Source organism: Macrobrachium rosenbergii, chromosome 18 (assembly GCF_040412425.1).
Source record: "Macrobrachium rosenbergii isolate ZJJX-2024 chromosome 18, ASM4041242v1, whole genome shotgun sequence".
NCBI lineage: Eukaryota > Metazoa > Arthropoda > Malacostraca > Decapoda > Palaemonidae > Macrobrachium > Macrobrachium rosenbergii.
Window position 1 is genome coordinate 17,436,734 of NC_089758.1, and position 15,000 is coordinate 17,451,733.

At 34.6% G+C, this 15,000-nt stretch overlaps 2 long non-coding RNA genes across 2 annotated transcripts; one reads left to right on the plus strand and one right to left on the minus strand.

Annotated features, from left to right (window-relative positions):
- Positions 1 to 2,244: 2,244 nt before the first annotated feature.
- Positions 2,245 to 3,679, minus strand: LOC136847974 (uncharacterized). Its single transcript, XR_010855886.1, has 3 exons — positions 3,549 to 3,679; positions 3,201 to 3,274; positions 2,245 to 2,698 (listed from the first exon to the last, which is right to left on the minus strand). It is a non-coding gene; the product is annotated as an uncharacterized lncRNA (long non-coding RNA).
- A 3,563-nt stretch (positions 3,680 to 7,242) lies between these two features.
- LOC136847975 (uncharacterized) lies at positions 7,243 to 9,633 on the plus strand. The gene is made up of 3 exons (XR_010855887.1): positions 7,243 to 7,450; positions 7,608 to 7,681; positions 8,222 to 9,633. It is a non-coding gene; the product is annotated as an uncharacterized lncRNA (long non-coding RNA).
- Positions 9,634 to 15,000: the final 5,367 nt, after the last annotated feature.

Sequence of the window (15,000 nt, forward strand, 5' to 3'; positions counted from 1 at the left end):
TCAAGATTACATGTCATGCCACCACCAACCGCCCACCCAACCTCCTCCCCCCACCAGCTTTTCCAAACAACTGTCTCCCCATACCGACTTCTCTCCCCACCCCCCCCCCCCCCCCCTCCACCTCCCCAGGAAAAAAAAGTCGAGGAACACATGATATCGATGGACCATGGACAACCAGCTTAAACCTCTTACCCCTAAAAATAGAAAGGATCCATGAATTAAGAGTTTGGTAATCGCACTTATAAAATCAAACCATGTCTTGGAAGACCAGTGATTGCACGTACATGCCGTTAATAAGAATAGTTTCAGGATTTCATGTAGCCTACCTTCTACAGTACAGACAAATTTTTCTACAAGATCTACAGACGAAAATCAGATTAGTTTGTGTTCAGTCAAGATGGAACTCCTCATTTTGAATGTATGTGCAGAACGTGTTTTAGTTTGCACTCAGTTCTGGTTTCTTCTACTTTTCACTACTTGTTTATAGCCTTATTTTAAAGATTCATTCGTTTTTGCAAGTTTAGGCAGGGGTGTTTCTTAATTTTTACTACCGGAGTGCATATATTCTTACAGTAACCAGTTCACAGCTGAGCTTCTGACTTAAACGATAAAGAAATAGTCAACCTTCCCCTTCATAAGCTGCGGTTTTACCATCCTTTCTAACCTGCAAAGAAGAACCTAAGTAATGTAAGCGTTAGTTCTGCCAGTGAATTTAAGCTTGCGAGGCAGTATACATGTAAAACCTTTCATCCCTCTATACTAAAGCTGTACCCATAATTTTCTGCGTGTGATGTAGAGTGTAAAGGATATTGACCACTATAACCTGCCACCGTTCAGCCAGGTCCATCTTCCCTCACCACTACTACACAAGTATACAAAATTACGATAGTACCTCGTTCAGAGCGTCAAGGTGGTACATACGTGAACACCTGTTGCGGCAGGACCCACCGCTTCTATCCCTGGTAGATTTTCTTGGCACGTTTTAAGTTTGAGCACCCTAAAGTATTAGACTTAACAATCCATCACAAAAACTCAAGTATCAGCAGGAAATATTTACTAATAAATTGCCAGTCATTTGCAATAATTAAACCGAAAAATAACTTTTCACTTCATATTAATGTAAATGTAATAACCGCTCTAAAAGATTAGGTTCATGCAAACCAACTCACAGATTACCAGGAAATGCCAACTTTGTATTATCATCACCGCGTTGTCGAAGTGGAAATAAACTTTCCAACATCACAATTCACTCTACCAGTATTTACTAATGTAAAATCCGTCAATTTAGCTATCCTACCCAAGACTGTCTAAATGGCCTTCATTTCGAAGAGACCAAGCACCTCAAGACTTCCAAACGAGTCATTAAAATCTTTTAGTTTATATACCAAAACAAGTGTTAAACTTTTCATTTACTTAAACTAAACTGAATATCACAATTAGTGTTTACACGCTGTATTCTGAAGGAAATTACAGTAACCATTAAGCTGATTATTGTCCATAACGAGTAAGGTTATTCCAGTATCTTGAAATCTGCTCCTTGTATGGGTATTGTTCTTGAGAGGGCTTCTAGCAGTCATTAGTTCAAGCCATTTATGATATAGTCTTAGACTAAGAATATTTATTCTAGTGTAACTGAGAACAAGTATATGTAATAAGTCAAATGACAAAATATGCCAAGACCAAAGACCACCCAACATACACCTACCCATAAAATTATTTAAAGATACGCATGGGAAATCTTATGACAGCACCTTAAACAAAATTTTTAAAAGTTCATAACTGCTATACCAATCTCCTCACCAGTTATTGAGGTTTCAATCACATCATTTGTTCTGTAATATATTTAATTTTTCCACACTGTGGCTTTTTTTTTTTAAGTTCTTGCATTCTCTATTCAGGATCTTATAGTTCTGTTTGATGTCCAGCATCTTGTTATTTCTTAGTAAAATCTTGTAATTGAACTGAAGCACGTATTTATCTTCAATTCAAAAATAATTTATTCAATTAAAGGAGGCAGAGAAATTTCACGATAGATCTGTGTAACCTGAAACCTAGTTTCAGAACATACGAATTAAACCGTTTCAAGATATTTTTTGTGAGAAAGGAAATGCAATTTTCAGGTAAATATTCTAAACTAGAAGCTAAAGTTTTACACTTTCCCTTAATTAAACTAGGTAATGAGAGTTGAAGGTATTTATTAATTTACCTTAATGAAAATCAGTGGTTTATTGAAAATTTGCGGAATGTAATGCAAAATACTTTATGAAAAACATTTTGTGCAGAAACTTAATTACATGTAGAAATAAATGCCCAATATTCTTTACTCTGTAATCATACAAATTTTATTCTATGATATTTTGAATACTTCGATAAACAGGATAGTTTTAACATCGTTTTACACATTCTTATATATAGTTTTAAATATTCTTTATTTCCGTTAACTGTTTAGAGACAGTACCTAAAGACCCATTAAATCATTTAGGTACCCATTAAGTCACTGTAGGAAAAAAATCAGTTCGATTACATTTTTCACATTTAGAAACTTAACACTGATATTTGGTATTAAGAGAAATTAAGTATTTCCATTCACCTGCCAGGTGCTGGTTATGATTACTAGGAACCAAACCCCATTTTTATTTTTCATCAAACCAGGATGTATTGATGTCGTTCAGCAGATAAACTCCATTCGTCACCAAACCTGCAAAGAACATGTGACATTGAAGCAAGTGACTCAATTGTCAGTTAATATTGTTTTTTTCTTTGTTTTTTCTTTTAACTGCCTTATTATCCGTACTTTACCGTGAATATTAAGATATGAAACTTGAATGAACTGCAATTAGTTTTTAGAGCAAACTCAAAATAACTACAAGTATTAAATTAAGTAACATTTTAATAAAACTTAGTTTTAAGGAAATATGCAAAAAGTCTAAGCTAAAGACTTTCTGAACCCTCAATTTAAGTCTTGAGAAATTAACTGAAATAATAAAAACTTCCGGAAATTTACTTAAATATGCAAAACTTCTATAAGCTAAGGACTTTATAAACTAACCCTAACGAAAACAAGCCCCCTTCTGACATACGGTAAATTTTACCGTATGCCAGAAGAGACATCCTCCCCCACCAGGGGCCCCACCCCTGATGGGGGAGGATTAGCTTGCAGAGTGATTTTCTTATGATAAAAAAATTCGAGAGGAACTCACCATTTCCAGTGTATACTGTACCCGAATCCTATGGTGTCGAGTTCAGTAGTCGCTCCAGATCCTTCCCTTTGGTCCTGAGGAGAAAATTTTGAGAACAGCATTAGTAAAAGCATATGGTTATCTATGTGGATCTAATTACCTGTTTTCTTTCTGTATTTACCAATTAATGATTAACACCTATTCTTTGGAAGCTTGAATTTAAAGTCAGTGGCCCCTGCGGGACAAGTTACATCTTTTAATATTAGCTTCTAAAAAACAATCGAATACTGCTTTGAAAGACTAAATTGTAAAACAAATCACTTTTGTCAACTTCAGCACAGCTAACATCACTCTCCGAGCTTAGCGTACCTTCGTAGATGTTTACCAAATCCTACGAACAGTCGTACACGACCGACGATACACAGCTGTACAACTCCAAATCAACGCGACGGAACGATCAGTCCACAAGTTCACAACACAGAGCCAACACAGTAACAAGTAGACTTGCACTTTTTCTTCAGGTTCAAAGTAAACCAACAGTCTATCGGCCAAGGACGATGAATACCATACCCACCGTTCACTCTTCTTTTTTAGGTAAATCTTAAAAAATGAAAACTTGTTTTTTCTGTCTCATAATATTCCCTTGCTAATCTCATAAGATTTTTACTGAGTGTGTTTACGTTCGAAATTTCCTCTGCTCATTATTCGTTAGCGATATTAATCTTAAGCAGCAAAAAAAAATAATTGTTGTGTTACATGGAATGGCTTGAAAAGAAAGAGCAATCCAGGTTTATTACTTATTCATTCTGAGAGAGAGAGAGAGAGAGAGAGAGAGAGAGAGAGAGAGAGAGAGAGAGAGAGAGAGTTTGTGTGTTATTACTTAAAAAAAAATTCCCTAATCCTACTAAACACGGTTTACAAGAATGATTCGGCAAGCATTTTTTTTTTTTTTACTTTAGCAAGGGCTAATTTTAACAATGTAAAAATATAAAAGGTAATTTTTAAAAGATAATTATGAAGCAACTTTTAACATTCACATCAGAATTTCAGTCAATAAACAATATTTTTATCTGGACTATAACCGTCGAATTCACCACATTAAATGAAATATTCACATTTTCGAAAATTAAAATATCTAGTTACCGTCCAGTGTATCTTTTTGTAAAGTGTGTAGTTCAATGCACAATCAACAGTTATATTTTGGTGGTAATTTAGTATGGCAATATAGTTATATCCCACAGAAGCAGAAACATAATCACTTAATCATCTAAATCATAAAAAAAGAGCATATATTTGCTACCTTGTAACTTTTTCATTCCCTATGAAGTAAATTTAAAGGTTTGCCTTATGAGGAATCATTACTGATGGAAACCTGAGATCATTCATGAGTAAGCATTTGTTATCATATCAAGGGTAACTCCAAAAATGTTCCATTTAGGTAAAAAGTTTTTTTTCTTTACTGTGATGAAAATGCAACAGAAAGCCAAATAATGCAAGGGGAAAAAATGTTTTCGGCCAGTTGTCAATAATAGCTATGATAGAAAGTTAACTGGTCACATTAACAATCCAACTGAAGAACAAAACGAAAAGGTGGAAATTGGCCTTATGTGAAGGGAAATTGGAAATAAATGGATTCTGTCTGAGGGGAAGTCGAATGCCGGAATAGTTCTACAATTTTTTTTTTTTTTTTTTAAGGAAGTGTGCACCACGGGCTCAGAACTTGATTACCTATAAAAATGAAATTTTAACGCCTAAAATAAATCTGTTTTTGGGGAAACGTGCATTTTTATTAACGTTTTCTGGGAGGGAGGGTTAGTTTTCAAATAAAATTTTAATAACTGGGACACACTTTGGTTTGTAACTCTGAAGGGTTCATGCATCATTCTCGAATGATTAGCCCTTAGGTGAGTAAGATTCTTCATGGCTTGAATTAACATTCTTTTTATAATTCACTGACTTATGTATTTGTATGCTCGTTTGCTACCACACCCAAACCAATCATTCTGGCTATAAAGAATCAAGAAAATAAACCGCTCTTTCAAGCAGAACAATAAAAAACGATACAAATCGACGTTTTTGCATTCAAATGCCACACTTAAAGCATGCAAACAAATCTTATCACATCTATGGACACAGAATCATAAAAATAAAGAAAATTAATAGACTGTTCTAAACATGGAATTTTGAGGAAGGAGGTCGGACAAAGTAAATCAACGATGATTTCTTGTGCAAATATAGCAATCAAATAATAAATATAAGTTTCACTTAAATACTATTCCAACAATCAACTATCGCTTAATTAAATCACAAATGCTGTATATCATTAGTTTTCATATGTAATAAAACAGGTTTCCATTACATATTGAATATCATTTTCACTGATAGACCAGTTTTATGTCCATAAAGCACACCTGCTTCAGAATTACCCCCAAAAAATAAGTAAATAAAAAAAAATAAAAGCCACAGTTTCGTGATACTATTCCAACTTTCAACTTCCCCCTCAAACAGGGTGTATTTAGGTCCAATTTCCTTTCTCAGTATTCCAGCTTTCACCTTTCATTTTGTTCTTCAGCTGGACTACTAATGTGACCAATTACCTTTCTATTAGAGGTGTTGTTGAGAAGTGTTCCAAGTTTTTTTTTATTTCTGTTTTTTTTTTTCTTTCTTGTTTTACATTATTTCGCTTCCGGTTACGTTTTCCCCAGAGCAAAACCTTGTTTTCACTTCGTGACATTTTCAGAATCGTTAGGAGAAAACGTGTAACGTAACTTGAAGTTAACTTTGATGTGATAAATAGTTACTCATGCAGAGATAGATAAACAGAATATAGGATTTAGACCAGAGGCCAAGCGCCGGGACCTATGAGATCATTCATCGCTGAAAGGAAAATTGACAGTAGAAAGGTTTGAAAGGCGTAACAGGAGGAAAACCTCGCAGTTGCACTATAATTCAATTGTCAGGAGAGGGTGGAAAGGAAGATGGAAGAAAGGGAATATGAACGGAGGTACAGTAAAAGGAGTGAAAGGGGTTGCACTGACGGCACTACCCCTACACTGATATGATAAGTGGTTACTCATGCACAATTTCACCTTTCGTGTCTATTGATTCTTTATGTGTGAATGATTAGGAACGGCACAAACTTTTACGTCTACTTTACAAACAACAATTAAAATGATGGCAAAACAATACTCTGTTTTTATGATTTTTGCTGATTATGTCGTCATGTTTTAGCCGGGTTGAATATAACTAAACTATAATGCTAAACTACTACCAAAATATAATTGTTCATTGTACATTGACTGTTATCAATTTTAAAATGATTCAGTGACGGGTAACAAGATATTTTAATTAAAAAAAAAATAATATTCCATTTAATGTGATGAATTAGGTTAAAATTAAAAAGACATTTTATCAAGCGAAATTATGATATACACGTTATCTGATTTTGGAAATCATCATTTACATTTGCATATTGTCAAAATAAGCTTTTACGTCAGTTAAAAAAAACTAATTGCAGGATCATTCTTGTAAGCCGTGAATCAAGAGGATTAGGTGGATCGTTTTGCATTTAAGGATTAATGCGCTCTCTCTCTCTCTCTCTCTCTCTCTCTCTCTCTCTCTCTCTCTCACACACACACACACACACACACACACACATACACACACTCTCTCTCCGAATCAAGAGGATTAGGTGGATCATTTTGTATTTAAGGACTAACTCTCTCTCTCTCTCTCTCTCTCTCTCTCTCTCTCTCTCTCTCTCTCTCAAAATATAAATAAAATCTGGATTACTTTTATTTCCCAAGTATCTCTAAGTCACACACCAAATTCATTTATATAATAATCACTTCAAACTAGGATAGTGCCGAGGAAATTTTAAACTTGACTAACGAAAATCCTACCAAATTAGCAAGAGCATTGTATGCTATTCGGATTTCGGAACAGGAAACACAAGTTCCCAGTTTTGACATTACCTAGAGCAAGGACCAGTGAACAATGCGTACGGCATTCGTCGTCCTTGGCCAACTGGATTTAGGTTTGGTGTGACGTGACCGTTGAGAGTAATTGTCAGCCAGTTATTACAGCGCCGGGTCTGTGTAGTGAGTTTGTAGATGGATCGTCCTGTCGTGGCGTTGGGTAGCAGTATATCTTCCGTCTGGTTAGACTGTTCCAGTTGAACTGTTCGAGTTTCACCGTTCCTAGGTTGTAGACTGTTCCCGTTAAGCTGTTCGAATCTGTCTGGTCCGAGGGTTTGGTAGACGTCTACGAAGGTAAGTCATGTGCAGAGAACGATGTTTACCGTAACTTTACTTTGAGAGAGTTTTGATTTATTAATTCCGACTACCACCAAATGAGGTTGTTAATGACAGTTTAAACAAGGCAATATGATGTCCATTGATAGTCATTTTGAAATCATTTTCTCCCCAGGAACGAAGGAAGGATCTGGTGTGACCACTTCGCTTGGCGCTTCATGATTTGGGTAAAGTATACTACGAGAAATGGTGAGTTCCCTCCGATTTTTTTTAGAATAGAAAACCACCCTGCAAGCTAATCCTCCCCCCACTAGGGGCGGAGCCCCTGGTGAGGGGAGGATGTCCTTTCTGACATACGGTAAATCATACCGTATGTCAGGAGGGGGCTTGCGTCCCATTAGGTTTAAGTTCATCAAGTTCTTAATTTATGGAAGTTTTGCATATTTAAAGTATATTTCCTTTAAACTAATTATTTAAATATTTCCATTTCGTGAAATAAAAATTGGCACTCCTTACCAGTTCATTTGTTTATAAAGGAAACATATTTCCTAAAGAATAATTTTGGTTAAGTGAAAAATGTCTAGTTAATTTCTTAAAAACCTAGATTTGGTTATCATTTTGCTCTTAAAAATGTCATACTTTAAAAGGCAGTTTTAATTCATTATGGTTTTTATATCGTGATCTTAATGTTAAAGTACAGGTGGTAAGATTATTAAACTAGTGGTATTTTATCGACTGAAGATTGAGAAATAGTAAGTTACTTTCTTCAGTGTCACATTTTCTTTGCAGGTTTAGTGACGAATGGAACTATCGGCTGAACAACAGCAGTGCATCGTGGACTGGTTGATTAAAATGAAATAAAAATGAATCGTTGCTGTTCTGTAATCATACTCCACAGTTGACACATGACTGGACATAATTTGCCTGCATAATACCATATAGTTATAGTTGTGGTAAGTTTCTCAGATACTGTGGAATATTAAACAAGAAAACCAAATTAGAAACATCGTGTGGTTTTTTTTTTTCCAAAAGCCATTTAACAGGTGTCGTTTGTTTTGTCTGAGAATTTAAAGGTCACTGTAATCGGTAAGAAAATATTTTAGTTTTTAAGTAAGAAATAAAAGTAAAAACTTTATTGAATACATATTTGTTCTAAAACGTGTAGTTCAATCGGTAAGAAAATATTTTAGATTTTAAGTAAGAAATGCAAGTAAAAACTTTAATGAATACATATTTGTTCTAGAACATGTAGTTCATTGACTATCTTATTTTATTACACACCTTAAAATATTATGTGGATTATATAGTTTAAATAGCGTAAAATCTCTCTACCTCTTTGCTGCAGTGACAGATAACAGTGAAGTCTTAATCTGGTTTACATTAATTTGTATTCCCTTTGCTTGCAGTAACAGATAACAATGAAGTCTTAATCTGGTTTACATTAATTTGTACTTTGAAATCATGCAATTTGAGTTACTTTGATATACACCTAAAATTCCACCTAGTTCATTTGAAATTAACATTTTTTAGATGAAATGTAACACAGACGCATACTTTTGTTACTAAGAGATACTGGACTACAACCAGAATTGTAGGTTACTGAACTGAGGATGCAAAATCTAAATAAGACACCTGAAAGTGAAAAATGAGTTGAAACTTTAATATATGCCCTCTAAAAGCTAAAATGTTGCATTAATTTACTGAAATCGGAGATTTTATTCCCGTCATTATATTCCCATCATAAGATTTTAATTATCAGGCGAACAGAGGGTAATTTTGTAGTTCTTGCTAGCTTTATTTCTGTTCGAGTAAATATTGATGAACCTCAGACTGCCTTAAAAATGGCAATAGTGATTGATTATTTAAAGCTCTGTAAAGATAACCGCTAACCATACAGAAAGTGGTTATTTTAATAATGCAGCACAGCGTTACTCCTGTTGGAAAATAATTAGTTTAATTGGTATATGCAGTTGGCTTTTTTTTTTTTTAAATCTAAAGCCAACTAAGTAGAAGACAAGGTAAAAGCTTCAGTCAGCTTCAGTCATGGAACGTGTTATCAACAAAAATTTTTTGTTGGCAGTTTACTGAAAGTTTCTATATAAAACTAGTTTGTGGATGTCAATTACACTATTTCCCTATATATTCGCAAGTTTAATTAATCTCAGTTAAGGTCATTCTGTGGATGCGAATAAATATTACAAGATTGAATTGTAATACCATTTTTGTCATTTTGACAACGTAATTATTATAATCCTTCTCCGCCCGCTTTCCGTGAAAATGTGTAAAATTGAGTTTTTATTTTTTTAAAGAAATGGTATCATACCAACCCTTTAGGAAGTAAAATTTCATATTCAGGGTCAAATATTATGGTGGGTAAATACTGCAATATAACTTGTCATAAACCCAAGTCTGCAGCTTCGCGCACACAATTCACAGACAGACTAAATACATATTTAAAGACTTATTAGTAGGCAGTCTTCTTGCATTTATCCAACATTTACCAATGATTCGCTCTTCACTTATGGTTGCTGAATTACTTTCAAACTGTTTTTTACATGTATGAGATAAGCTACCGACATGTGGGGGACAATTTCACTAAAGAACAGCGGCCGGACTGTCAAAAGATTCCCCATTAATACCGAGAAACTTTTCGATGGCTAATTCAGTACATTTAATGCCATCTTTTACCCAAACTGTCTAAAGAGCCACCAAAATCTGAAAGGACCGAGGTGGTAAGTCCCGTCCAAAGCGGACGTTACGTACCGCCCCGAGTCTCTGATCAAGGTACTACCTTCATTTTGCATAGTTGTGTTAGAACTCCCTGTGGTGAGAGAGGGTGACTCTGGGCTGAACGACGGGAGGTCTGAAGGCGGAATTTTTATTTTTATTTTTATCCAGTAGGTTGCACGCAGGAAATATGTTTGGTTACACATTGCGTTTTGTAATGAAAGATAAGTGAGGTTTTAAGTATAAGAGGGATTACGAGTATAATTGCCTTTTCAATGGAAAATCAAGCAGCAGAACAACGACTGTACTGCTTAGGTGGTTGTTTAGAAGTTACAAAGGATAATGAAACTACGGCACTGGAGAGTAACTACAATTAGCTCATTTCCATGAGGAAAGAAACTCAGTATCGAACTGCAGTGAATTAAAACACACATACACACACACGCCCCGATCCGAGGAGTAGAATATAAAACCGTTTGTGGCACGCTACCTTTTCCAAAAATCATCTTCTTCTTTTAACGTGCTTTTTTCCCATTTTTGTATGGGGTAAGCACGATGCCTTCTTTTGAAGGACTTTTGATTTGGCTTTGGGGTAGACCTGTAGTCTCGATCGGCTGCCCTGCCTGACATCGCTTGTTTATTTTATATTCATTGCCTTGATATAGTATACACATTTATTTTGTGACGTTTTATATATATATATATATATATATATATATATATATATATATATATATATATATATATATATATATATATATATATATATATATATATATATATATATATATATATATATATATATATATATATATATATATATATATATATATATATATATATATATATATACATTTATACAATGATATCTATACTGAAAGCATTTCTTAGTAAGCTAAGCTGTTTTCATTTACCATTACCACAAATTTCTCTCTCTCTCTCTCTCTCTCTCTCTCTCTCTCTCTCTCTCTCTCTCTCTCTCTCTCTCTCTCTCTCTCTCTCTCTCTCTCTCTCTGTCAGATTTTTCCAATGAAATCCCTTTGATATGAGCACAGCCGCTGTTTCTCTGGTATACAGTTAAGCCAACTCGAAAAATATCCACATTTATCTTAATCCTTGCATCACAGAAATACATACCACAGTATTTGACAAATTCCCACGAATTACGGTGAAATTTGCGAAGCATAACACACAGCACATTCCATCAGAAACAACCAAAAGGGCCACTTGGTATAGGGCTGTTATCTCTTCTCTCAATATCCAGTTGTAGCTCTAGCAAACATTGAGTGTTAGGCACTAATTAGAAAGACCCTCATATCGAGAGCAGAGATCTTAAATTAGCTAGAAAGAGAATGAAAGAGAGGGAGAGATGGAGAGAGAGAGAAAGGTTTATGAAACATCCCCTTTTGTGTCCTAAACAAATACACAGGAGGAAATTAGCAACTGTTACTAGCTAGCTTTTTCCAACAAGCTCACAGGACAAACTAAATAGAATACTTCCCTTGGGGGCTGCTGGAAATTTTCGTCATATAAAAGCAGATAAGTTTTCTCTCCTGGGGTCTGCTGAAGATTTTTTCACGGAGAAGTCAAAGAATTTTGTCTCCTTGGAGGTCGTTAGCGATTTTGATAACAGAAAAGTATATATAAGTTATCGCTGTGTCGAGACTGTTGGAGATTTTTTTCAAATAAAAGTTAACAAATTTTCTCTTCTTCAAATTATAGAGTTGAGCATCAATTGTAGTCTGGAAAAATGTTTGCCGTGTTGAGAAATGAATGATCCACTGAAGTAAGTAGCCTTCAGATATAAAGCTTTAGAGATTACATCAAATTAGTGATCCACAATTTTCTCTCCTTTACGATACAACTATCGCACAAATACGTATATCTACTATAAAAGACACTTGTTGCGTGTACAACTTTACGTAAAACCCACAAAACGAAAATAAAATTGATTTTCCTTTTCAGTTCCATTCTGAGGAGAAAGGTAGGTGGTTCCTTAGAAAGCTGAATGCATTTCATTCTTGTGCTTTGTGGGTTTTACTTGATTATATCATAATATATATATATATATATATATATATATATATATATATATATATATATATATATATATATATATATATATACATACATATTTGGTGTATCAAATTTCTCTCCCCATCCTTTTTTTACCTTATTCTTTCCCACGAGGCGATCCTGTGAAATAGAAGAGATACAGATATTCTGAAACCATATTCAGAAAATTAAGTAAATCTTTGATCTCATCTGGTGAATTTCTGATTAATCTTGTATGTACTTTCCAAGCTGATTTCTTACATATAAATCAAATCGCATTTACTAGTTTTCGTTTCATGCCTTTTTCTTCAGTTACGAAAAATTTTTTCATTCGTGGTGTTAGCTAAATTCATATTTTTATTACAGGATGGTTGATGACTTCTGCAGCGGAAGACTTCCTCGGCATGAATCGCCTCATACCGACAAAAAGGATTCATCAGCAGTGAGTCTAAACCCTTACATGTTGCGACGTTCACCATTACTATTAATGCACTCCTGTACTTCCAAAATGGTAAGGCCCTTCCGAAACACAAGAAGTTTTCTTTAACCAATCTTTATAGATCTCCGGGCCATTTGAGAATGATTTGATCGATTATTTTGTCTAAAGTAGCCTAGTGCGTTTTTACCGCTCCCCACAAAACTAAAATTCTCATGTGAAAATACATGCATATATATATATATATATATATATATATATATATATATATATATATATATATATATATATATATATATATATATATATATATATATATATATATATATATATATATATATATATATATATATATATATATGTATGTATGTATGTATGTATGTATATATATAGATGTATATATATGCGTGCATGTATATACATATATATACATATATGTATATATATATACATGTATGTATGTATATAAATTGTGTGTTTGAGTTTGCGTACTGTGTGTGTGTGCCGGCGTATACCTGAGCATGTTAAGTTATATGACAACAAAAACCAATGCCGCTATGAATAATAACAGGAATCTTTATTTCACGAACACGTCCCTTTTACCATTTAATCCGTATCTAAATGCAAGCGAGCATTGACATTCGCCTCGCACAATAATTCTACAGGGAAAAAAAAAAACAGGCCGCCAAAAATAGCAGGACATTTTAATTGTCCATCTATTTCCGGTCTCTGACGCCGACACCACTTTTCCGAGTCAGCCAATTCAATTAATGTTTACATATTCCTTCCGCACGCCAGTCACCCGTTCAGCTTGAAGCGCCATTTGTCTGAGTCTACCGGCCGTGAGAACGCAACATAAAGTGGACCGAGTTCAATGGATTAGTGGGCAAAAATAATAAATATTCTGGTTATGATAGTCGACATTTGATTGTCCCGATCGCGGAGACTCCGAGAGACATAATGGTCGATGTCGAAGCTTTGTCGCCGAACTATTTCGACGACCCGGAAGCAGTTGTCGCATTTTTTTTTTCTTTTATTTACTTGTGTTTTTATTTAGCGTTCCCCTTTGTCTGATCTGACCTGTTGCCTACAAATAGTCCGCAGGAAGTTGTCAGCGCATATTTATTTCTTTGATAAGCTGATGGGGTTATGTGGAAATATACTGGGCGGCTGTTGCTCTATTGCCTTTTGTTCTGGGAGCTGTTGAATTTCGGGATGTGAATTAAAATGGAAAAATATGGATTTCCATACGTGGTGTTTGTTACGACTTTCTCTCTCTCTCTCTCTCTCTCTCTCTCTCTCTCTCTCTCTCTCTCTCTCTCTCTCGTCCTTGCAACTAAAGTGTTAGATGTGTTTCACCAATACCGTTTCTTAATTATATATGTATGTACATATATATATATATATATATATATATATATATATATATATATATATATATATATATATATATATATATATTTATATATATAGATATATATATATATGTGTATATATATATATATATATATATATATATATATATATATATATACATACACACTGAAATGATAACCTTCAAATTTATTTCTCGTCTATATACCATCATCCCTTAATATCTGATGGTGCCGCAATCTCAGCAGAGCGTTGGCAGATATGCAAGAATTTGAAATTGGTTTTCTATTTGAACTGAACACTTAATTCCTCATCCTAACATGTGTCTTGTCTTTACCGAATAACAGAAAATATACAGAACCAATTTAAACAAAAACAAAACTTTACATTTTCCTTAGTTTTCTGTAAAATAAAACTATTGCGATGGCTTTTCGTCTGTCCGTCCGCCCCCAGATCTTAAAAACTACTGAGGCTAGAGGGCTGCAAATTGGTATTTTGATCATCCACCCTCCAGTCATCAAACATACCAAATTGCAACCTCCTAGCCTCAGTAATTTTCATTTTATTTAAGGTTAAGGTTAGCCATTCTCGTGCGTCTGGCACCGCTGTAGGTGCCAACAACACAGGCCACCAACGGGCCGTAGCTGAAAGTTTCATGGGCCGCGGCTGAGAGTTTCATGGGCCGTGGCTGAGAGATTCTTATAGCATTATACGCTGTACAGAAAACTCGACTGCGACAAAGAAACTTCGTCGCATTTTTTTTTTCATTTGTTTCTTCTTTCACTTTTCATCTGGATACCCATTTTCCTCCGCCAAAAATCCTCCAAATCCACTGAAGCTTCCTATGACTTCTCTCACTCCCCGGGGTCAACCAAATCCTTGATCCTACTTTCGCTGTCCTTAGTCCTGTGATGTTCCACTGGAATCCTTCTTAGTCTTATTCCTATACTACCGGGATTTAGATAATCCTTAGCCT